The 24,970-nt window shown below is 39.5% G+C and overlaps 1 long non-coding RNA gene across 5 annotated transcripts; it reads right to left on the bottom strand.

Moving 5' to 3' along the window:
• Nucleotides 1–4,672: 4,672 nt before the first annotated feature.
• LOC111243150 (uncharacterized) lies at nucleotides 4,673–17,677 on the bottom strand. Of its 5 annotated transcripts, XR_015318074.1 has the most exons (5): nucleotides 17,328–17,677; nucleotides 13,721–13,800; nucleotides 11,617–11,762; nucleotides 6,636–11,435; nucleotides 4,673–6,303 (listed from the first exon to the last, which is right to left on the bottom strand). It is a non-coding gene; the product is annotated as an uncharacterized LOC111243150 (long non-coding RNA). The 5 variants fall into 5 exon arrangements; XR_015318083.1 differs by having other exon boundaries at nucleotides 4,673–11,453; XR_002670338.2 differs by having other exon boundaries at nucleotides 4,673–11,435; nucleotides 17,328–17,672.
• Between the last annotated feature and the right edge of the window lie 7,293 nt (nucleotides 17,678–24,970).

The raw sequence follows: 24,970 nt of genomic DNA, 5'->3' as shown, positions 1-24,970 counted from the left end.
CGCATGAATTATCTGGGTTGAAACAAAAAAAAAAGACCATTTCGCAGTTAGTTTGTAGGAGAAGTGGAACACTGAAAACTGCTGTCTTAATTCAATGGTAGACAAATTTGTGGAGCGAAGAAAACAAATAATTTGCCAATATAGGTTTTTTTTTAGAAGCCATTAACAATTGTCGAACCAATCGCCCGAAAGAAGTTAATTTGCCCAAGTTAACAAAACGTTCCATGGGAACAACTACCCCCGGAAAACCCTGGCGACCCACCAAAAAGAAAGCATTTATGGGGCCGATCTAAGTTGGACAGACACAAACACGGCCATGAAATTTTAATGATATGGGCCTAGTTGACCCCTATGCTTCGTCCTAGGTCTGTTTTATCGTTGAATTATTTATTTAACCCGACTGGCGCAATATATAATGACGAAATATATAAATCGAACACACAAATAATTATCGCGTTATAATTACCGTGTCGTATATTTCTGTAACGAGATTACGGGGTTTCTTAGTGTTAACTGATTGGTTCGATTTCCGGAATGCACGTAAATAGGGTTAGCCGTCCGTGCATAGTTTAGCGGCCTCTGTTGAGTCGGCCAGACCGTACGATTAGTAAAGTCGAGTAATTTTTGACTCCGTTTTTAGAATGTTACCAGAACGAGTTCCTTAATATCTTCTTCATTTTCTCCAAGAGAAACTTAAACATACTATATCGAAAAGAAACTTACTCCGTATTCGGGGTGTCACCTAGATTTGTGTTTTTTTCTTATAAGGCCGAGATACAGTCTGAGATCTAGCTTCTAACCTCCACTTTTAAGACGAACGTGCACGTAACAAAGGCAACAATACCTTTGATTAAGATTTGAGACCCATTTGATCGTCAATGCAAAACGTCAATCACACAAGTGGCAATCATATTATAACAACTTAGCTTCTCAACACTCATAAATTACGTTTCGGAAATGTTCGCGTCAAGTGATATAATACCACCGGCGTGCTTTCTGAAAAACTGACGGCCTACTTAGAAAACGTATACACCATCCTAACAGAGTAACATGAGTTCAGCAGAGAACACTCCACAGGAACAGCGTGTAGTGACCTGATGGCGTCAAGAGAATACTGGCTATACCACGCGATACGCTATATGCGATGTTCGTTGACTTCGAGGTAGCCTTCAACTCTGCTCAGCTCATGCTGGCTGAAGCTAGTGTCTCTAGTGCGATCTTACAGGAAAACAGAATAACCGTCCGTAGTGGAGTGGCCGAATTCTGGCCTTCTCCACAGACTCCACTTTTCTGAAATACATCCCTGATCACATAAACGAACCGAGGATATCAATCGAAGCGACCTCATGTGCCGGCAACTGAATGATATACCGGTCGACCGGCAATTCCATATTGGGGACTGGTTATAAACCCAACCAAGGCGGAAACAATGAAGTTTAGAAAGGAAGGCACGACAGCGGCCATTGGCACCTTGTACCTCACTAGGTCGACTCTTGCCTGTGTAAACTGGTTTCCGTACTTATGGGTGTTCTTCTCCGCGAATGGCAAAAGTTTCACTATGCGCGCCATTAAAAAGTACTGGAAGGCAATGTTGGCCGCATGGGCGGTCAGATCGTTCCATAGCTTGTCCCTCACAGCCGCTCTTTTGTTTGTTTGACTTCGTTGAAGTCAATAGGATACTCGTTGTTTGGAAGGATCTTAGGGAGTAAGGAACCCCGAACGATTAAATCGCATTAGAACCTCTGCGCCCAAAAAAGCACTGGGACTGCATATGGTAGCCCAGAGTCGCCTTGCGTATTTCCTAGCTTACTCTTCACTGGTGTCCGAAAGCCTACAATAATGCTTTTGAGTTTTCAGCAATAGAAGTTTTCAAGACGAATCTCAGGAACTAGGAGCAAAAGTTCGCGGAAATCGACGGGGATGTCTTCGCTTCGGGTATGATGTGGAACAATTAGATGGAAAGGGATGAACCGACACTCGCTTTTCCGTGCATGAGTTCCATCGTAGAGTCTGCAAGAGCTAAGTTTCCACGAGTTTGCGGTAGTAGAGCTAGGTTATGTTCTGGTCCAACTTCGAGCGTGGGCATAGACATACTTCGTTTCGTGTTGTGAGCCAGCGGTGTCGGGCATAAAAACTCAAAACAATGTTAGGTATGTAAATTCTCTGGGTGCGCGGGAATGTCCTTATGCTCGCTGTTCCCTGGTGTTATTCTTAGGACATCTGGCAAATCTTTGAAATTAGTTTTATAAACTTAACAACACTAGCATCACCTGTATGGCTCAATGTTTTAGATGATTCTTTATTATTTCTTTAATATTAGATTATTGAGCTATACTTGTAAAATTTTTTACCATTATTAATATATGATTCTGTTTTCGGTACATTACCAAGGCTTCAAGGCTTTCTATACTAAGTTATTACACATATTAAACTAAGTACCAGAGATTTGAACACAACGATGTTTTTATGTCTCGGTTGGTGTATTGACTCCATTTTTAGGACATATGGATTTTTCCTATTTTTTCCCCACGTTATTTACATGCATTTTTTGGCATTTTTCCTTGAAAATTCGATAAATTTTTAACGAAACTCGATTCCACATTTACCGCGTTTAACCTTTTAATTGATATTAATTCAGAGCTCGTTCAAGAACTACTGCAAACGCATTTTCACCTTCGTGTTACCTAGGCGTATCGATAGGATCTTTGCTCGCAATCTTCATCCAGAAATATACATACTATGTATATGTGTTGCATTTTCTTCAGCTCGCCGAAATCTGTCGATTGGTGTCAGGAAAAATTCCATCTTCCATGGAACGTCTTTACTTCTCAAACGACTCTTTTGACTCGAAAACCTACTTTTATTATGCTCGTCTAGATCTATCGATTGGTACTAAGAAATATCGGCCCTATATAAATTTGCATGTGATATATATACATATATATGCCAGTGTCACACAAACGAGAAAGCTATCATATCTTGTTCAGGTCTTCTTCAGGCCGAGATGAAACATTTTAATTATATGAGGATATATTGAATGTCAGGATTAATTGCTTGTGCGAAACTGGCGCCAAACTTAGCATAGAAAAGGTGTTTTCGATATTTCAGATAATCACAAACAGAAAGAAAAACGTTCGTTAAAAAATGGTAAGGTAAAGTTGTCGCTGTTACTTTCCGGTTGTTTTTTATCAGAAAGCCGCTCGAAATAGCACTAAAACCTAACTCATAGCTTGTTCTCATTCGAGGGCCATGTAGATGGGACGAAGCCTTCTATTGGTTTTTGCATTTTCATGCCGAAATATCGGCGTTCCATGTATAGAGAGAGATACGCAATTACGCTTTGACCCACTTCGTTGTGATCCATCGACTGGCGTCAAGGAACCATCATGCCAAGATTTAGCCTTCTAGAAAGACACTTTGAGCCTGAAAACTGACCTTTAGGCGTAAGAGTATATACGGCAATTGAATATGAGAGCTTTTCTAATTGGTAACTAATTACTACCATATAAACATTCGGGTATTATTTTGTTACTAGAAAAATTTTCGCGGAAACCCTATTGAATCATAGGCCCTAATCTCAGCCCTTACGACCTTCTCATGAATCTGTGTAAAAGAACACGGCTATATCATATATGCTGCAGATATGTCATTATATGCCTTATTCAGTTAATCCGTTAGCCGTCCTTTTATACTAATGTTCTAACAGTCCTGCCTCTTCGATATTAATACTTTCACCGTGTTCTAATTTTTGATTCTTGTTATGCTAAGCCTGCAGTCCTATTGTATTATTTCTCTTACGGTGCTGCACTCGTTTGGCTACAATTATCATTTCTCCTCGATGATTTACTCTGCGTACGTGTCTGCCTTACATTGCAGTCATAGAATAACAAGGAAAAATACATGCAGTAACATTTATCGGAAATTGCTCAAGCACTACAATGCGAAAGCCACGTTCCTAGTAGAGTGCTTGAGTAACTTTGCCACTTTAATCCAACTTACAACATGTATCTTTTCTTGAAGGAACAAGTTTAATAAGCTAACTGTAAAATGTAAGTTCACACAAATTTCACAGTATTTGTATATGTAGAGGTAATCATGCGGCGTTAGTCTGAGGTCCTGTGCCCCTCTACAGTGATTTCCTTCATTGATAAAATATTAATTTAGTTTAAGCAAAACGTGAATCGTATCAAAACCGAGATGGTTCCTACTTCATCAACCATCCACAAACTATCCAAAATAGCATTTTGTCCCTTCATATATTTGAATAGATATTTATTATATAGAAAATTTATTATATAAATTTTCTTCGTAGAAAAGGCATTCGCATTTATTTATATTAAAGAATATGAACTGCCACGATTAAGATTGCATTCATCATGAGCTACCTGGATCCCTTCTAATTAAAGAAAAAATAAGTTCGAAAAACCGAACTACTTTTAAAACTTTATTCTTATCCAAATTAAGTTTACGCTATATGCGGGAAGAATAAAACGGGACTCTTCTGTATTTTTTGTGGGATGAAGTATTCACCCAATTACACAATATAAAGCAGATGTAGGTTTGACCAACTATTTTGCAAATCAATCAAATTAGCGGTATTGCTCTTGAAAGAGTGAAACTGCCCCCCCCCCCCCCAAAAAAAAAACACCTCATAAATTAACTGATGTGCTTTATTATTTCACCGATTATGAGCTATTTGTTTTTATTTATTTATGGCTAAAATGTAGTTTTTCCAAATTTTCCCAAGAAATTAATTTTGCTGCTGTTGTACCTAATATGAGAATTAATTTGAGAAATGATCGTGTATATTATCAGGTAGCGTCCTTGAGTCATCGGGCTCCATCCCTGATCTTTTGGCTGATAAATGTATAAGGTCTATGCTTGGGGCTGTTCATAATGACAAAAAATCTTTTTTTCATTGTTCTTAAGCTTTCAAGGCGTATGTTTTCAAAAGTCTATACGCGACTAAGAGCAGTGCATAATTGACTAAAAAAAAAAAAAAGGAGAGATGAGTACATCGCTTACGATCGCTTAATTCATGTGCAGCATCCAATGATTTTTTTGTAAATCCATAGTGATTCAACTGAATTTGCCTTTGTTGTTTTTGTGACAGAAGTGCTACGATTCTATGATTAACTGCGTTTTGTATAATTTACAAAAGATTGTATGTTTCTCAGAAGGCTGGCGCTCGCCAGTGACGCCGGAAATCAAAAGATCAATGTCATCTTCATCAAATGTCTTCGAAAGCAAAAAGAATAGTACGTTACCCGAGTGTAAATCGTCAATATCTGAAGGCTACTTTTTTACAGAAGGAACTGCCATTTTTCCAACGTTCGTCTGATGATAGAAGACATGTATACGCTTCGAGAGAAAGTAGAGATCGCTAGAAAAAGGATGCTCCGCAGTGATTCTTCGAACCATAGGAAAAAATTAGCGCATTTTTATCCCGTACGTTTTCCTTTTTGTTATCTAAATAAACCACGGTTCTAGGGCGACTAAATTTTCGTTCACCTTTGTGCTTCGAACACTATGTACATACAAGACTCTTTTGCAACAACCGAAGTTCATTCCAGTAGCCCTTGTAAAATTCCATAAACCTTCACAACTATAACTTGAACGCGTAAGAAACGTGTACACATGCTATGTTTTAGAACCTTTTTTGCATTAAAGCACGAGAGTCTGAGTCTTGGATGCCTCTAATGGCTATGAGCGACAAGTTTATGATATTAGCACAGTTTGTATTATACACCTGCCAAGATCCCCTGTGCCGTGCGAAGCCTTTAAGATGTAATGGGTGCTACAAAAACCCCTCTTATGCTGCATGCAAGAGGAAAAAGCGATGCATCCTCCACAGCGTTACTACATAAATCCGAGGCACATTCTGGACGAGGCAGCAGTGTATGGTGCAGGGACGAAGCCCCCTAAGGTAGCCGTACGTATCAAAAAGCTTACGTACGACGAACTACTACCATTGTCATGCAGGTAGCTGCTATTATGGTCCATTGCATCAGTAGTATTTCGTTATACAGAAAACCGAGAAACCGAAAGTAGATTAACAATGAATACTCTTTTTTTACTATTATTGAATAGTTCGGTTGCTTCATTTAGATGAGCAATTACCTATATATATATATATATAGGTATTTCCGTCTTAATGACCTGTTCAAATATGCAGTAATTTGTGGAAGGTCAACGGATCGCTTAATGTTAGACGTCAAATGGATTAAATCCTATTGCACACAAACAAACGTCTGTACTCCTACTCTATTTCGGGTTCCTCGTTCGTCCCGTCCACGCCGGCAACTGAACATGTAAACAAGCAATATTCAAATAGATATAAACGTTATTTTACGTGCCCTGCACAAGATTACACGGCAACGGAATCGGTCCGCTGATGATTGCCGGGCAATTTAGTCCACTTAGTAGCCTAACAGTCAGTTGTCTATTTCGTTGATGTTGTGATAGCAGCCTTAGTTCCGTTTTTTTTTTTGTTTTCCGTTATTACAAGAGCCCTCCGATAGTTTAAATGTATCAGACTAGTCGTGATTCAGCTATTCACTTTCACGATAAGGTTTTGTAAAAGAAAAAAATATGTGAAATCTTATTAAACCGACCCGTACTGACTTGCTACTAACCATAAGATTACAAATTAAATCATCTATTATAGGCATGGAATAGTCTCCGCGCTGCTTCTCTCTTTTGAGGTATGAGTACTTGAACTCCCATTGAAATTCAGGGAGCTCGTACCCTGAATCGCTTCCCTTATTGTACTAGTTGCCACTTGGGCCTACAGGCGTTCCAAGCGGGGTTCCCCATAATTTGCAAGCTAACGCTGCAATTGCCGAAGTCTTCCTCGTTCCGTATATTACCGGACTTGCAATTTGCGAATAGTCGAGCCAACAAGCTACCTGCAGATTTGAGAAAACTAACAGTTTAATTTACTGTACAGGTTAAAAGTTCTATCGGTGTTAAGGCGATAGTCGAACAGTATTTATATACCGTACACGATTTCGTCCATCCCACAAGGCTGGCGTAAAGTTGCAATATGCCGTTCCGTCTTCGTCGAGTCCTGTGCTATACCTTGAATACTAAAAAAACTACTCATTGCAATATCAAGTAAATATATATATATAGAAAAATAATTTTATGACGTTATTGGATCCATTAAAATATAGCAGAGGTATAAATATAATATTGCGGGGAAATGCAGAAAGACAGTAGATCTACTATCTTTGTGAAAGAAAGAATCTTCCTACAATATTGTGTTTGTACTTCTTCTACATGTTCATACGTTTGATAACATCGCCAAATAGTTCTCTATTTATTCGTAATCTATTCATTATTTCCAAGTAATTACATCCTGAAAATGTTTGTCATGATCGATCATTCGTATTTTTTCATTTATAAACATCGGATCCTGACATTTTCGATGAAAATATTTTCACGAATAATTGCTACCGTCAATCTCTGATCGGCATTGCAAGTTATGAACTTCAGAACGGCGCTTGGATTGTTGCTTGTGGACTTCCCTTGTAGTAGATCGAATAAGACCATTAAGAGCAACACAAACGAAATTTTTTAATTAGTGAGTAAAAATAGCTATTTTTTTTTCGAATAAGATAAATATTGTCGCCGGTAGACAGAAAGCCCAATTTGCATATGTCATTGCCCTAAGTCTTAATGTACATCTAAGCTTACTTTATCTATGTTCTTATCGTAAACTTTTCCTAGTCAGTAGTTCGTAATCTTTTTACTAGTAGTCATGGCGTACTGCTAAAGTTTTCGTGACCTACAAAATTTCCACGAAAGGCTGGCCTTTTTCCTATGTTTCATTCATGTGCTCAAGCTATGGAATTCGGCTGCTTTAACTACGCTTATCAGAAATTATTACACTAGAAGTCTGGGATGCACGTTTAAAAGTAACAAGCTTGCTACCGCCACTAGTTTTTACATGTATACATACACACTACGAAGCCTACATGGTAATCTAATTAAAAGCTCTACTACCACCGAGGTGCGCCGAGCTTTATGTTAAGAACAGCCGTTCGCCATTACGACATTAGACGGCTACTCCTATCCCACAATACGGATACTGTATCTACTACCGATCCCAACATATGTATATATATCACATGAGGTCCTGCATAATGCTGGTAGGTAGCCACGTCACCACTGAACAAGCACGCCGACTTCGTCATTATCAACATCCTGTGGTTCGTACTGCAACCAAAGAGGGCAATGGCAGAGGAGGCAGACAAGAGAGGGCGTGAGAATGGGGGCAACAAAAAACGAACAAGTGATTGAGAAAGAAAGACGGCCGAGAGGGCGAGAAACAGAAATCATGGGAAAAAGGAAAAGAAAGGGAAAAAATAAAAAAGAGAGATTTGGGTCAGAAGAAACAGAGTGGAAGAGCTGGATGAAAGGAAGTAAACGGGAAAGCAGGGGGCAAACGGGAGAAAGAAGGAAGAAGCACAGACAGAAGCTGCCGGCGCAGCGAACAGTACGACGTGCATCTACGTTGTGTAGGATTAGACTCCACGAAGCGTTGAAAGTGCGACTACTACTGCCTCGGCCGTTCGCCTTATTCAAGTTGCAAGCAAGCAGTCTCTGCGATTTTGTCAAGGCCCGCAATTTGAATAAATAGACAGTGGCTTGCAATGAGCGGTGTTTTTCCTTAATTAGAAGCTTTTTCGTTCTGTGATATAATTAATTATGCTGCGCATTTAAGATTCTTACCACTCGACTAGGGATCCTTTGATCCGTCAACAGACGGCGTTCATTATACAATTAAGAAAAGGAAAGCAGGGCGAATACTTAGCCCGGGGAGGACCCCGGTATCGCTAACTGGGTTTACTATATCTGAGCCAACATCAACCTTGTCGCTTCTACGTGAGAAGCAAGCACCCAGAGTTGCCAAACAGCTAAAATGTAACAAACTCGTTTAGGACTGGTTCTTGCTAAATCGTCCACGCAAGTTACGAAGCTCTGAACAGCCCAATTGTGTATGGCGATTGCCCAAATGATATATAGCCTTAGCGGTATGTACTGTTTAACACTAACGTACAAGATGTTACGCAACTATGTGAAAGATATTGAAGTTGCCGATCTTAAAAATAACATCTATTTATTGACCAATCGGCAGGAGTAGGTACTATTACGGTATACAGTCTACAGTTTTACCAACCCTGAGGTTCTTACGTTTGATACCTAAGTCATATATCACTTTCTAAAAATAATACCGGCAGGACTTACACTGCTTTTTCCCAATACATTGTGACTTCCCAAATATCTCATAAAAAGGCTAATCCTAATATCATATGTAGATTTGAAAACACTGCCGCCAGGGGGTTATAAGCAACGTTTGATGACTGACTAGTCTAGTTCACGACCAATTGTATTCTTCTCTTTTTTACTAACTGATTAATAAGGATTAACTAATTAACTGATAAGGATCGATTAATTACAATTAGAACTGACTATGATTTACAAGGTATGTTTGTCCGCAGTTCAGTTATCCTTGAGTGCTAAACTTGAGTCAGTCAATAGATTGGATCTCGTCCTACAGCACACTGACACTGTATGATAGCACAAAAATGTTTGCTGTTAGCTAGGTACTGCAGTGAAGTCTACAGGAAGTGTCGACCGCTGAGTATATTTGTTACATCGGTACTAAGGGCAAGCTCATCAAGGCATCAGTAAAAGCATGAAAAGGACATTTGTTTACGCCAGTACATAACGCGCTTAACCATGCTGAAGAGATCAACTATGGCACAAAGATAAATTACTTACCTGTCTACGAACAATTCCAGGTCTCTCCTGCTCTCTTTCCGTTTGATCTTCTCATTTAACAAGTATATCTAGGGCTACCTAATCCCGTTAAATATTTTTCGCATGGAACGTTTGTGCAGTTCTCCAATGTTTTTGCCTCTTCCTTCGCTTAGTTTAATCGCCCCGAAGTAAAGTCATAATAATAAGATTGATGCAGCGCTTTAGCATGCGATGGATAACGTTCAGCTTTACCGATCCTCGGCCCTTACCCACAGCCACTATCAAAGGCCATTTAGCCAGTTAACCCCCTCTTATTTCTCTACGGACCCACTGTGTCTCTTTTTCTATATCAGGCCTCCACTGTCCTGTCCTCTGATAATACGTTTTTGCCTGCTGCATGTATCTCGCTCCTGTAGCCTCTTTCTGTCTCTTCTTCCTTGCTTGGCCTTAGGATAGCACGCAAGTTATCCTATTTCACCCCGCGGCCGGCCTGTGTTCGTGTCTGAGCCGTTCTCTGCTGGTACCAACTGCGACAAGTCTCGTTAATTCTCGATCTTTGCATCTCCCACTCATTCTTTTTTCTAAATGCTCGCATAAACGATGTCCTTCTACAAGTAATGCCTGTGTCACGGAAATCCATTCACTAGATCGAAATTTTATCATAAAATTTACAATTTCGCGCTTCATTGTTCGGAACACTTAGGCACATCTTTTTGCGGTACTTCTATATTCTTTCGACAACCCTGAACAGCAGAGAGCACCACATACGATGACATCAGAGAGCTGCCCGATCAGAGCTGTACGTATGTGATTCACAGTTAGTTTCAATGCCTAGGTCAAGCGTGGCAACAAATTTAAGTTATGCAGACGCCACATAAATTAGGTGCGATCTCCTCTCGTTACCAAGAATTCGGCAGTGTCCCTTGCCACAGAGATCGCTACGGCATAACTGCCTTATGGTTCGCCCTTCATATTCTCCTTTTCTCCCTCGTGGCACTACTTCTTTGTCATCTGCTCCTTTTTTTCGAGAAATGAAATTTAGATCCGCCGATCGTTGCTGTATGATCCCTCGAATTAGGACCAGAGTTTGGTGGTAAACTTAATTTCGATAATAACATGTAATATCCTGATGTACATACTTCAAACGCATCACCCTTCTCACATCAATCATAACGGTTTTTTCATTAAAAAAAATTAGCAATACGGCTATGAGAGTAAGTTATTTCTCGTTGTTTTTAGTGTCATCCAGTATTATTAGGATGAGCTATGGGGCAGGCATGAAAGTACTTTACACGTGTTTGTGTATAGGCAGACAGATTTTAATGTCATGGCGGATAGAACGTTGACAGTAAGCGAAAACCGGAACCTCGGGGTTCGGTAAACAAACTACATTGTGAAACTATCTTGTAATATTGGCTGCTGCTTTTCTTGCCTAAATGATCTCTGGCGAATTCGCTACTTTCAGCTGTACGTCCCCAAGGAATTTTTATCAAGATGATAATTAGTCAGTATTGAGGGGAACAATCGTCTTCATGTGCTGAACAAGCGAATTGTGTAGCAATATTTCTACAGAGACCCACTAAATATGGGTAATACGAAGTACCAATGTGAGTGACGCCCGGGCGTTCTGGGTCCACGTTCCATATGCAGAACAGCGTTGACTTTATCTGCAACATCAGGATTGGCTTTCATGCCGGTGGGTTTTAATGAGTTTACATGACTAACATCAACAATTGCGTTTGACTGGTAATGGAACAGCGAGGCACATTTAGCTTTGATTAAGAATAAAAATCCAAAACGAAATTCATTAGAGGAAGTAACGTGTCGCTCCGCTGATTCTGCACTTACTCTCTTATTTTTCTTCGTGTTTCTTCATTTTCATCAGAACCAACCATCCAGCTCCGCAACAACTGACTCTGCGACCACCCCACCGCTATGCGCCTCATGAAGATATGGTGCATCCGTGGTTTCATTCAACATCCCGGAAGCTTTCTCTAAAGATTTCATGCAAAATTAAGTTGAGAAACTGCCTATTATTTACTAATTGGTATTTTTGTTTTATCAGTGAAAATAAAAAGCCTGTAGGTTTAATGTAATGCTAACTTTTTACTTTCTTAATAAGGATAGGAAATTGAAGGTGTAGCATTCGTTCAGCTGGTGACGCAGAAAGGTCACCAGACACCCTAGACTAGGTCGTCCATAGCAAAATCGATTGAACTACTTCATCGACACCCCGAAAATTTAAAAAAGAATTACTGCTCCGAGCCAACTTGTCGATATTTCATTTCTTCCTTCTTGAAAAAAGTGAGCAACCTCCAGATTTGTAACAGACGCCATGAAAGAATCAGCAAAATGGGGAATCTATCAAAGTGACACGTCCCAAAGTGAGTATCGTACACCGAGAGACCTTCTTTCGTGTTGATAGCAATATATGAACCTTGTTACTTGAAACTGGATAAATCCTATTGAAAATAATAGCGTTTGCGTTTTTTTACGCTTTGTTACTAACCGACCACATCGAAAGCTCGTATCTTTAATGCAAGCATCATAGCTCCGGTATATCCCGTCACGGGAACTCTTGAGCACTTATTGTAACTTTTCTTATTCCCGCCCTGCGACGGTAAATATAAACTAAATAGCTAAGTTGTTTTATTGAAGTTCTGTAAATTCGCTTTTTAACATCCGGTAACTGGACATGTTATGATCAACTTACAAAGCCATTTTTTAGACGACTTGCCATCACTAGTCATTTTAAAATTTTGACATATTACTATCGGCAATAAAATGACATATTTACCATACGTTGAAGGATGGTTTCAATTAATACATTTAACTGGTAAAAAAAATGAATCAGCAATCGATAAGTGTCCTACTTCGTACTGTCATCATCATTATCATTGTCATTACTACATTATTAATACTACCAAGTTTGAGTATAGAAACGTAATATCACCAAGATACCATCGAGAACATGTTTACCGGAAGAGGGGAGAAGTCGTTTCTGCATCTTACCTGATGACGCACAGAGTGAGGTGCTAATCGCTTCAAGCGATTTTATACGTTTTATCGCATTTTATGGCTATAATAGAGGCGCGCCGGCGGCCTGGCGCCGCACTACCTGCTGCTGCAGCCTCACAGCATCAGCAAAAAAGAGGGACGGACCTAATCCATTTAGAACGACTGTAGGAACAACAACTAGGTCTAAAGGTGAGCTCAACGCGTTACTGAACGTGACTAATTTATGATTTCCTTTGTTAAATCAACTAGCCATGAGTTGCACCTGCGATTTAACTACTTGTTGGAGATATGTATAGCTAAGATTCTTGTGGAATCACACAAAGCATTCCGGAACTATTCATTGTGGAGTCGATTTCGGTCTTTATGATCCGTCAGTTTTCGCTATATCCACCCTATACAATGCCTGTGCTATCTATTTATTATTCTTCTTTACTTTATTGTTAAAGGTTATATTAAGGAATAAAGGTTATATTAAGGAAAGTGCATCTTCAATTGGCGAAATTTTTTTCCCTATTAACACTTATGCTTTTCATGTATTCCAAAGTGTTCACATAATTTAGTGCGTGAGAGTCACAGTTGAGTAGATGAACGTGTTTTCAGGGATCCGCTACGAGCAGCGTATCTTTAGACAGTCTTTCACGACCCAGCACGCGCTTTACGCGATAAATCTTAACTAGTAATAGGGGAACCAGCAGAAACTTTCAAGTAGAGAAAAGTACACTTGCCTAGCAGGAAGGTCCTGTATGTATGTATTAGGTATATGAACATTTATACGTTATACGGGAAAGTTACGGCGAAAGGGAGTTGCCTTTTATAGAGATTCTCTATTGTGACTTTATATCTAATATAAACATACATAAAATCTAACATAACCGTAAGCCAGATACATTGAGATAAGATTACTGTATGAATGCCGCAATGTGCTAAAACGTACCAATTGCAAAACAGGTGGTAAACGAAAAATCTCAAAGAGATTGCTTCCAGTAGATCAAATCACCAGGGCCGTTGACGATTCTTGAAATGAAGAGAAATAGGCATACATTTCAGTTTTAAACTGGTCGTCCGAAAGAAAAGACGGGGGTAACGGGAGCTCATGAGATGAAGGACTAGGAAGATAATTAAGAGAATGAAATCGTCAAAAGGGACGATATAGCAGACGATAAGAAATACGCACAGTTATATTGAAAAGCTGATTATTGCTGATAGGCTGACATTGTAAAACCTGTTATTTACTCATTTCAATTAAGGAAGAGACTATGCGGTGATATTGATGAACACACATTTCACACTGCGTTTGACATCGACAAACAGCAAGATCGAATTTACGGGAATTTATAGATTTTGCTCTATTTGGCAGTCTTTCAACTATGAGATTGTGCCATTTCAGATGTTAGCAGGAGGGGCGGTGTATACACCGAAAGATTACGATGGCATCTCGGTTTGATGGGACCCAAAGAGCTCACTGTCAAACTTTTTTCTTTTTTTTAAATATTTCAGGTGAGCAAGATGCGTTTATTGCAATTGATGTGAGACATGACAATGACCTTGTAAAATTCTACTATGCTTGTCCTTTATTAGAATCGTAAACATTGGATTGATGAGAATTCGCTGCCGGCAGCTCACTGACGGCTTATTATAATCTCAGAGACAAAAAGAGCTATCGACAGTTGAATTTACTGGAATTGTCGTAGTTTGTCTGCCTCGATTTGCCTACGATGCCAATGATACTAATTCAACTCAAAATTTGATTACTCTTGCATGACCTGGGAAAGGTCTAACGGATTTTCTGTTAACTCATACTCATAGATGCGCATCTTCACATGAAGTACCCATGCCAGAACGCCTTAACATGACCAAACGCATTGTACGCACCCGTCAGCTTTCAAAGGTACTCAGACGACGCACGTACCACAGTTCTAATCCAAGGAAGATATAGGAGTCATTGACGACTACCATTTCTAATTCATTTTTCACTTTAGTTTCAATCAAGTAGTACTTCGATCGTATATTCATATATTATATTTACTAAATTAATTTTAGAGATCCGCCTTGGTAAATGACCATCAGATTACATAGGTTAGTTAACATTTACGCGTAAGTGTAATTTTATAGGGTGCTACAAATACAAAAAGGGTGTATTAGACTTCACCCTCACTTTTACAATGCGCTTCAGTAAGTGTGCCAACTAGACCTGTTGATTGATATATGGCCACGATATGCCAAAGCGAATTCGTACTATACTATTACAACTCCCAATAGGCGTCCAAAAATAGCTGCTCTATTAATGAAACGGCTCCTATTCGTAACAGGAAAAGATTTTAATTCATGTAGAAAAAAAAAACTAGTTTGCGTATCCACTCTCATTCTCTAGATCCTTCTCTCATCTCTATACTAATTCGCTCGTTCGTCTTCACCAGCAGTTTCCTGCCTTGTGCCTAAGACCTTATTAGGACAAGCCGTAACAGATTATTTTCAAATCAGCTTGGGTGAAAAATAAGCATCTGTTTTGTTAGTGAATCGAAGGCGCGAAGTATGAACATGATTTGTACTTACGCTATTGCAAGACTGTTAATTAGAATTATTAATGATGAGTTTGCTTTTTATATGACAAATTGACTAGGTGTACATTGATGTCGATATTAGTCTCAAATCGGCGACATACAGATTCGTAGAAAAACGTATGTACTCTTATGCGATGCGTGAAGAGAAAACCGTAAAATTATTGATGGGAATATAATAGGTAAGATAATAAATTGCACTGATCTCAGGTTATTTCTCCCCGGGGGTATTCAAAAGCCCAGTTAGAATAAAGTTATGACAAAAAGCTTTCCCGTCTAAATGAAAAATGCCTCGATACAGAAAGGTTGGACGAAAAGGCCCCATAGAAAAACCTGCCGGATTCCCGGCATCAACACCAATAAACTATAGCCAATATTTTCTAGGAATACCTTACAAGATAAATCAGCAACACTAAAAGATTTACAAAGACTAACCCACAGTGACAGGTTAAATGTTTGTAGTTTTTGACAATCAATAGCCCATCGATATCAACGCTATATATATATACGGAATATAACGCTAACGATTTTGCACACCTGTGACAGAAAGAAGAGCTATTATAAATATAATCGTTCAGCACCCTGTATATATAACAAAATGTATTGAACGAAATAAAGTATAATTAATCAAACCTGAAGAAAATCATTAGGATAAATTAATGTAAGTAGTTAATTAAAACGGCATGAGCGGCTATGAGTAAGACTTCCCTGCGAGCTTTCCCCACGTTAAAAACACGAGGATATCGCTGAATTTATCTTCTCATCTCTTCCCGCTACTTACACACGCTGCATATTTTGTTTCACTATCGAGTTCACACACAGACGTTTTAGTTTAGCATGACCAGCACTCGCAATGTTGATGTGACATCACTCATGACTGTCAATCATCTCATCAATCAGCTCTGTAATCCGTTGTAATGCTCTCTCTGATGTCCGAGTACCCTTGTCGGTTTTGGAGCTGTGGATCAATGCGTAATTATCGCCTAGCTCTAGGCATACACGCTATATATATATATGTTACACTGGAACATAATTCGATGAATCGCTTAGGGCGCTCAATGGGGCTGAGATACCGAGGCGCGTGCGTCTGATCCATAGTCGCCACAAACTAGGTGCGGCTGAGAACACGTCCTAATTCTTGTCATTTTTTAGCGTCGAGATGTAGATCTGGCGTCAACTTTTGTATGCACTCTTATTTAAACATAAAGATGTCACCATACTCATCCAATTTTCTTAATTTGATCAAATTATGAAAACTAGGAGGGATTCTACATTGTAAAATATCTTTTAAAAGGATTATAGACTTTGTATCTCCCGATGTTACAGAAGTGACTTAAACCCGGATAACACCTAATAAATTACTAGGAATACACTTATTTGCAGTAGCCGCTAGGTATACTTAGAAATTCAGACGTTACCAACATTTGGTACACAACAATTGACATTTCCCTGAAACCTACTCTTGTTGTCATCTAAAATATGGCTAGTTCTAATAGGTAACCACGTTACCGTTGGAGCACCACGTGGATCCCGCTCGTTGTTTTAAGTGATTTTGGAAATGAGCCGTTGACTGTCTCGTATTTTCTAATATCACCATGTTTCTCGATAAAAATGGCCAAATCGAGTATTTGTTCTAAAGCACACATGGACGTTATCATTTGTTGCTATCAGTCAAATAACAAGAACAATGCCTCGTCTTATCGGCAAAGCTGTAGCCAGATTGTGGCTTGATCTATAGTAGTGCTATACCGGTCTAGTACCAACAATCACAAAGCTGCACAAACTTAGTACAACGCTGCTTGCATAACCATGAAGTAGATAATAGGAACAATTATAATATGGCAGTAAGTGTACCTCGATAGAAACAAGCTAGCAAGACGAAACAGTCGGTGATGTTGCTCATACACGTGTGAGCCCATAAACATCCCCTAAGCACACGATAACACAATAGGCTTTCGTCATAGTGGACATTCACATACACACCGATTAGGTTGGAAGAACACGACGTTTAGCTTGTATAAGCGAAGCTTGGTAACACTAACTCAAATTTTCGAAGCCAACGATTGTTTATTTTCGCCGCTTTTTCATTTGAATCGTCGGAACGACTAATGTTTCTTTAACCTAAGTTCCTTTCGACGCGTTATTCTAAACGCTATGTGGATTTCATCGAGTCTAACGACGACCATCGACGATTAGTAAAACTGGCGGGAAATTCAAATGTTGACTATGTCTTGTGGATGGTTGACCAAATATAAAGAGAAATAGATAGTGACGCTTTTACTGAATGATATGTACCAAGTATTCTAATCCCCATAGTAAGACGACCGAGAGAAACGGTGTTGCATAGAACAGTTTACAAGAATAGAAGGATTATGATAGGCGAGTCTCGAAAAAGTACAAGCTGATAGCTTGTTGGAGGTGTTTCATAGGTGATGCATGCATATAGAAGTTACAGCAGCGACAATATTAATAATGTCAATAAGAGCAACGAATACAACCTAAACTGGGTTATCTGCTTCCTGTCTGGTAGAATTTCAACAAGTATCCATGAACATATATAATACATTCATATATATATATAACATAGGTAGGTGAACGTGCTCGTATATACCTATAAAATACGTAGATGAATGCGGCCCTTTAACTTGTTCCTCGGCAGCGCTATGGTTTAACTAGCGTATGCATAGCCTAAAGCATGCGATACCTGATTTTTAAAATACTGTTTCCTCCTGACATGGGGAACTTGTTAAATCGCATCATTATGACTACCTGTTTTCTTTCAATTTACGGAGGAGGGCCTGAATATATTCCGGTGATTTTCTATTGTTCTTAATTGCAGATTTCCTTCTAATAGGAAGCTTGAAGTAGCGGAAAACTCTGGCTCTTTTGTTTAAGGCCGAAACTTCTCCGTACCTATGTTCCTGCTAAAACGTCACTTCCTGTAACGTGGCGCTATGTGGGCAATGACCGCTACGTAGAAAACAGTTACATAATTCTTTGTAGAATGTCGGGCCATATATAAAGACTTGCTCGGCGACGTAAGCATTGATAACCTTATTGTTTACACTGCTATGGATATATGGAGCTATATGTGAATATTGTTGAACATTGAACCATCTCAGACCCTTTTATATACAGCAATAGCGTCACAGTAATACGTTCGCCGTAGCCTGACAATTACCATACGATTATGGTAATCGTTCGAATTAACGTCTTTTGGTAATTAATTAAGGGCCTTTACCTAAAATCGACTAGCTATAGATACACATGTGCTATGACAATAGTTTTTATAAGCTACTTTGTAAGAACGAACCCGATAATTGCATTTCCAAATAAAACATTTCATTTTTGGTCGAGAAGATATTGTCTAAAAGAAAGATGTATTTAATATTTCGTGCTAAGTTATACGGGCGGACGCAGAACCATTTATTCCCATTGGAAAATCACACACCCGAATTCTCGCCCATACCCCTCGCTTCGATAGGTGGTGGGATACCAACTGATCGAAAGTTTTGTTGGCAGCTGACGCTGACCAACCGTGAGAAATCCGATTGGAGATCTTAACGCCCGGAATGGGAAAGCGCGGCTCCGCTTAATGTAGTTTGACTTTCTTATGCTTTTGATAGGATAGCAACGATGCCACGTTCCTGAATCGTGGTCACAACTGGTATAGACTTGCCCATTGATGCGTCTACTCAATCCATATTTAGCGTCGCGAGTCGTTGTAGCGCACCATATAGGCGTAATTAAGCGTCAGCATCTTCAGGCGCGTCTGTAGACCCGCAATACCGAGAAAACATAATACGTGGCTAAAAAAGCCCTCTGTCAAATTCAATAAAAAATATTTCGACTACTTATAATGTCTCTAGAGTGTCTCTATGTCATAGTCTTTCAATCTGCGATAGACTTACACAAAAAGAAGCTAACTAAAACCGACAAAGCTGCCAAGCAAGCCCTATATAAGAATATATAGAATATATATAGAGAATAAAATTCGACCCCATCGTAGCGTAACATTTGCTGTGGCTTTTATACTATATGAGCCTGTTGCAACCCGTCGGGAAGCCGCAGGGGCTGATCGCCCATCGAGACCGTACCTGGGGTGTTCATACGGTTTTCTTGAGCAGATGCTCAAACTCGTTCCGCAAAGGTCTCATCGGACGAATTCGGTTATGCTCACTCAACCTTTGTAGTTCGGGTAATAATTTTTCGGATGTGCTCGTGATGGCTTGGTAGAGAACTTTTGTCAACTTCATCACTTCCAGTGAATTGGACGGCTAGCCGACTACTTAGCAAGACTTGACGCCCAAGCATCACACTTGTTGACATTTAGTAGTGCCCGTATTGCGTACAGCGGTAACAAACAACATCGACTCAGTTCAGGCTAGATCTGTATACTGGAGGCCGATTCCCTTCGATATCGTCAAATCGCTTGGGGTTAAAGATGCCATATGTAATTGGGTGCGCGCCACGACGAAATGGTCTCAAACAGAAAAACAACGTAATCGCAATCAAAATCTAATTTATCAATCCAGACCCATTCAGTCTTGATGAAAGCCGTGAAGAACTCTCCTTGTACTTTCATACGTTTGAATAACTTCTCGAGAGGGCCAATCTCGTCCCAGATGGAGCGCTCCTCGGTCATAATCTCCAGGTCTTACTATACAAGAGTGTTGCCAGGTAGACACTGCTGCACCCACCGTATGGCTTCAGAGCATTAGTGGGCCATTGCTGGCCCGCCGCCAGACGTGTTAGCCACTTAAACAACAGCCTACCGACAAGGTCAAGGGCTCCTGCTTCCACAGCCTGCTGCGAACCCTTTACGAAGTGTCGAACCAGAATAGTTAATTCTGGCACCTTTTGCGACCCAACAGCCGCTAAGAATATTACAGCGACCAGGCTCAACGACTGGCGATTAACCGACTAGTTGAAGAACAATATACATCTACCCTCGGCCGAAACGGTAAATTAATGAAGTGTAAGAATACATATTTTTTATAGTAGTATTTAACGGTTCAAATACCGGACGTAAACTCCGAAAAGCATTAATATAAGCTTCATTTTAATATTTATGATATTTTTCTCATTTAACCCATATTATATATTATTGTTTATGCCTTCTTACATGTACAGAAAATCTGTTTTTTACGATGTTCTACTAGGGTAATGCAATCAGACTTGTACGATAGCAGAAAGCCATGAAAAGATCTTTTCGGATAGTAATCACTAGACCGCTGTGTAGATCGCCGCATGAAAGCAAAGCCTGTTTCTTCTTACTTTTAAACTGTATTACAGGGCAAGGTGTGTCGCTATAGCTATGGGTCGTTTGTGTAGTTATAAACGTAAAGATCTTAGAAAAGCCATCCACTAACTCACTAGATATGGACGAATATTTTCAATAAGAAAGCACTAAATCGGAGACAAATATATGCATACTTGTACAGCATCACGTCTGACGGCGTTTTACTCTATTTAAACAAAAACGTTCGAACGCAAGGCGAACGAATTGAGTTCTATGAAAGCCTATTTCTCCTATGCTTTTTTAATCTCTCCCCACATCTCTCGTTCTCTCTCTAAAAGTCACTTGACCCTGCCATTACCGTGGCGGCCGTCACACAAAATAAAGCTATAAACTCAAGGTCAACAACTCCGATACTTTTCCTTTTCACTCCGCTATTTACTGCAAAAATAGTCAGCAACAGTGTGCAGCGGCAATAGTGTGCCACCACTCTGGGGAAGTGTATGAAAAAATAGACTACGGTCCGATCCGTAATGTCAGTGACCAGGTTAAATCATTTTTGGCCCGTTGTTGTCGCATAAAATCGCACTTGTTGCCTGCACGACGACCACCTTTGCCGTATGAAAATGTACTTTGAACGTTGCATAAAGTAAAAGTACAGCTGCTATCATTTTTATATTTTAATTTTTAATTTGTAAATTTAGGAACCTAGAGAACAGGCATTTTATGCCAATTTATATAAACTTCGTAGAGAAGTTCCTACTTTTTCATATTTTCTATGAAATTGAATTTAAATAACACGCAGCTCCAGGAAGCGAGGAAACTACGACAGTAAATCAGAGTAAAAATAATATTCTAACAAAAAATATGTCTTTCCACTCATAAAAGCTTCATTTCAGTATTACGTTGCCTTGCCACTTACAGCATGCATTGATGAACTATTTGTTACTCGAAGTTCTTTATTTGCGGAGCTTTATAGTGGCTCAATGATTTTCGTTGAAAGAATCGTATTCAATACATCCAATTTACGCCAGATGTACTTTTTCGAATTTATGTGAATCTCCCTTCCCCTTCCTCTCCTACCGCACAAACGGTCGATCCTTCGAAAACATCGTTCGTGCTTTTTGTGTGAATTGTTCAAGTGGATTTAGTTGGATGATATCTGTATTGACTTCAATCACCGCTCTCCCAGCCGCCGGTGCCCTCTCAAACCTTCACAGAGTTGCCGAACGTACTTGGTAAACTGGACACGTCGTAGAGAGTGAGGTCGCATCAGTCGCCGTTTTGCCTCCACCCTTTCGCTAGGGAAGTGCAGCAAAGGATTGTATTTGCCCGCACCTGCGCGTACGTCTACGTCGATCCAACAAAGCCGTCCTGTTGCACCTGTTACCTGTCAATTACAAACGATCATATTTTCAGTTTACTTGCATATAAAATGATGGTAGACAATAGTTACTGGTTCTACATAGATACGCTTGAAGTTTTCTTATCCCGTACATAGCTTCAGTATTTAGTTAATATTTATACGTGTATGAGGTCGGCCACCATCAAAACCCGAGGGTATAAGTTTTTAAGTAATCAAGTACTGCCCCTTTTTAATTTATAATGCAATATAGCAGTTCAACAAAATAAAGGTGAAACTAACATATTAACAAACGTGCTAATGTTAATATTATTGAATTTAGTTTTAAATCACTGAAACATTTATTCGTGAAGTCTCAAATAGCCTCACGCAGGCTCTGTTTTTACGTGCTGTGGTAAACAAACAAATATTTCATTATTTCCGTTGCCTCTGAGCTTGGACGCGGAAAGTCATAATTGCAGCAGAAGCAGTAGCACCATGTACCGTCAGCTCACGGAAATTTCAAAAATCTGAACGGGCAGAACCTCCTACTAAAAAGCAGCGTATCATGTATATCACAGTCGTTGTTTAAGGCTTATGATACAAATTCGCGTTAACGTCCGGCAGGGCAAGCGGTATCCGGGACAGAGCCGCACTGTCCGTACAGGCTTGGTATTATAACATGTTTGGCATAAAAATCCCTTGTCTAAGATGTGAGGACGGATTCTGTATTTGTAATGCTTTGCGTTCATGAAAAACTAAGAGCTGAGGAACAAGAATAGAACTTGAAACGGTCGCCATTCCCCGAATAACTGTTGCGTCACATAGCCTGCAAGATACATGAAGATCAGAGGGTGCGGCAATAAGAAGCAATAAGATTCTTGAAAAGCTAAACTGACAATGACCCCCTAAAACAAACGTTTCTGAAAGCCTATCTGCTACCCGGTTTTGAAAGCGTAAGATCTTTCCAAGATAGCTATTTGAAGTTCAAATCCATTTAAGTGTACAGTGATAAATTAATAAGGTAGTTTCAATCTGGCATTCCATGTATTCTCTCCGGTTAAGTTTAACTTGAATAGCACGTGAAAATGAATATAAGTTAGTAGTATGTTTTACTTCGATACACAGAATCATTTCGGAGAAAAAGTGGTAAATGTCTAATACATGGATATTTATGTTGGAAAACTATTAATTGCATTATTCTCGCAGGCGGCAAATGGAAACGGAGGGCCAACGAGCACATCCAATAGTAGTGAGGTGTCAGCAGTAATACAATAACTCATCCTGACTTGTCGGTCTCGTTGCAGTAGCTTACATAGAATTCCGCTTATCTGTCAAGCAAAACCAGCGTAGGCAGACGGAACGAGAAAAAAAAAAGCTATTACCACCGCGAACAGATTTGCTGTACCCTGTGGCTTTTTGCATGCTTAGGACCATTCTCTGAGTCCATATCTAAACAAACGTACATTTATCTGCGCTATTATCCAGTCTGGATTCACTGCAGTTGGCGAGGGTGTTAAGAACTTTTTGGTTGCTATATACGTAACGCACTGAATCCTATCTTAGGCCCAATGCATTCGGCTACGATGCTCCATGTGGAATTGTCCTATGCAATTTTCGGCTTTGCTTTTACCGTCAAAGACAAATGAAACATAAAATGTTAGCCCTCTAGGGAAAAACGTAACTAGGCAAAACATTAATGTAAAAATTTTCACATGGTGACCCTATGCAAGTTCAGAGTTAATCAACTCTGATTCTATTAGGTGGTGAATTAGGAGCCATAGATCATTAAGTTCTGGCAGGACAAAGAGGAGGAAGGATATAATAAATAGGAAATAATATAACTTTTTCTTTTCGCTTTCCGCATCTAAATACAGTGCGAGGCGCACCTAAGGAACACACAGAAACAAGCGGATTGTGCTAACTGCTTCGGTTTTGTAATATAACGTTTAATTCGAATTAACCAGATGCCTTTTCGACGTTCCGATTAGCTCTAAGTTTCAAGTTAATAAGAAAGTATGTAACTTATTGCATCAAACAGTACGCGCGGTTAAATGAGTACTTCCAGATGGTATCACATATTGTCGTAGTGATCGTGCGAAACAAAGCTCGCGCAGATCTCGTTGTGAAGTTGAAACACGCATGGACGAGTACAGCAGCGTCCCAAGTTAACTAAACGTAGGTATATTGTACAGTTAACGTGTACGCTATACATCCAGAATTTCATTCTCGGCCTGCTTCCACCTTCATAATGTTGATACGATGTTTTACGCGTTAGAAAATATAAATATCCCTGTATATAAGATAGTTAGATCTTCGAAAGCTTAACAAGCGCAGTAGTAATAATAACGATTCTAGTAATAATTATTATTAAGATTAACATGGCTATGTTATGAATAGACAACATACGTGCGCATCTTTCTGCTCTAAGCAACGGCAATCCTGCGTCCTGTTTTTGAACGGCCTGTAGCTGTTTGTCCAACGAGATCGAGTGGAAGGTCCATCGGTAAATTTTCGCATACATCTACATTACATCAAGCACTTAGAATAGCCAATGAATCCTCAATTTTTGTGACTATTTAGCTAAATTTGGTAAGCATCTCGACAATGGATATCTCATATGATTCAAATAAAGTTTGAATTCCCAGACATGAATTTTATTGAAAAAAAGGAAATTTAAATTGGGCACATATTCGGTCATCAGCGTGAAATAGATAGTTCAAGAAAGGACCTCCTATTCCAGCAGAAAAGTCTGTAACAATGAAATATGTCTAGGTATCAATGCCAGGGCTTCCTGTGTTGCCAACAAAGAAGCGTGTCTGGTTGTTGATAGTGCTGAGCGGGGAGGATGTAATCGTTGTGCCGTAAAGATTAGGGTTCAAACCGGAACTTTGCCTGAACAATCACCTGCCGTTCGTCTACTATCAGCCAAAGACAACTGTTATTGATCGTCGACTAAGCTAATAATAATCTTATGTATTCTGATACGTTGTGACTTTCATACTACTATTTTACGTATAACGAGGTCCCGATTTAGCAAAGATC

This window comes from Varroa destructor, unplaced genomic scaffold (genome assembly GCF_002443255.2).
Source record: "Varroa destructor unplaced genomic scaffold, Vdes_3.0 BEIS01000001.1, whole genome shotgun sequence".
NCBI lineage: Eukaryota > Metazoa > Arthropoda > Arachnida > Mesostigmata > Varroidae > Varroa > Varroa destructor.
Note: the sequence above shows the minus strand (reverse complement) of the source record. Positions and strands in the feature narration are given on the sequence as shown.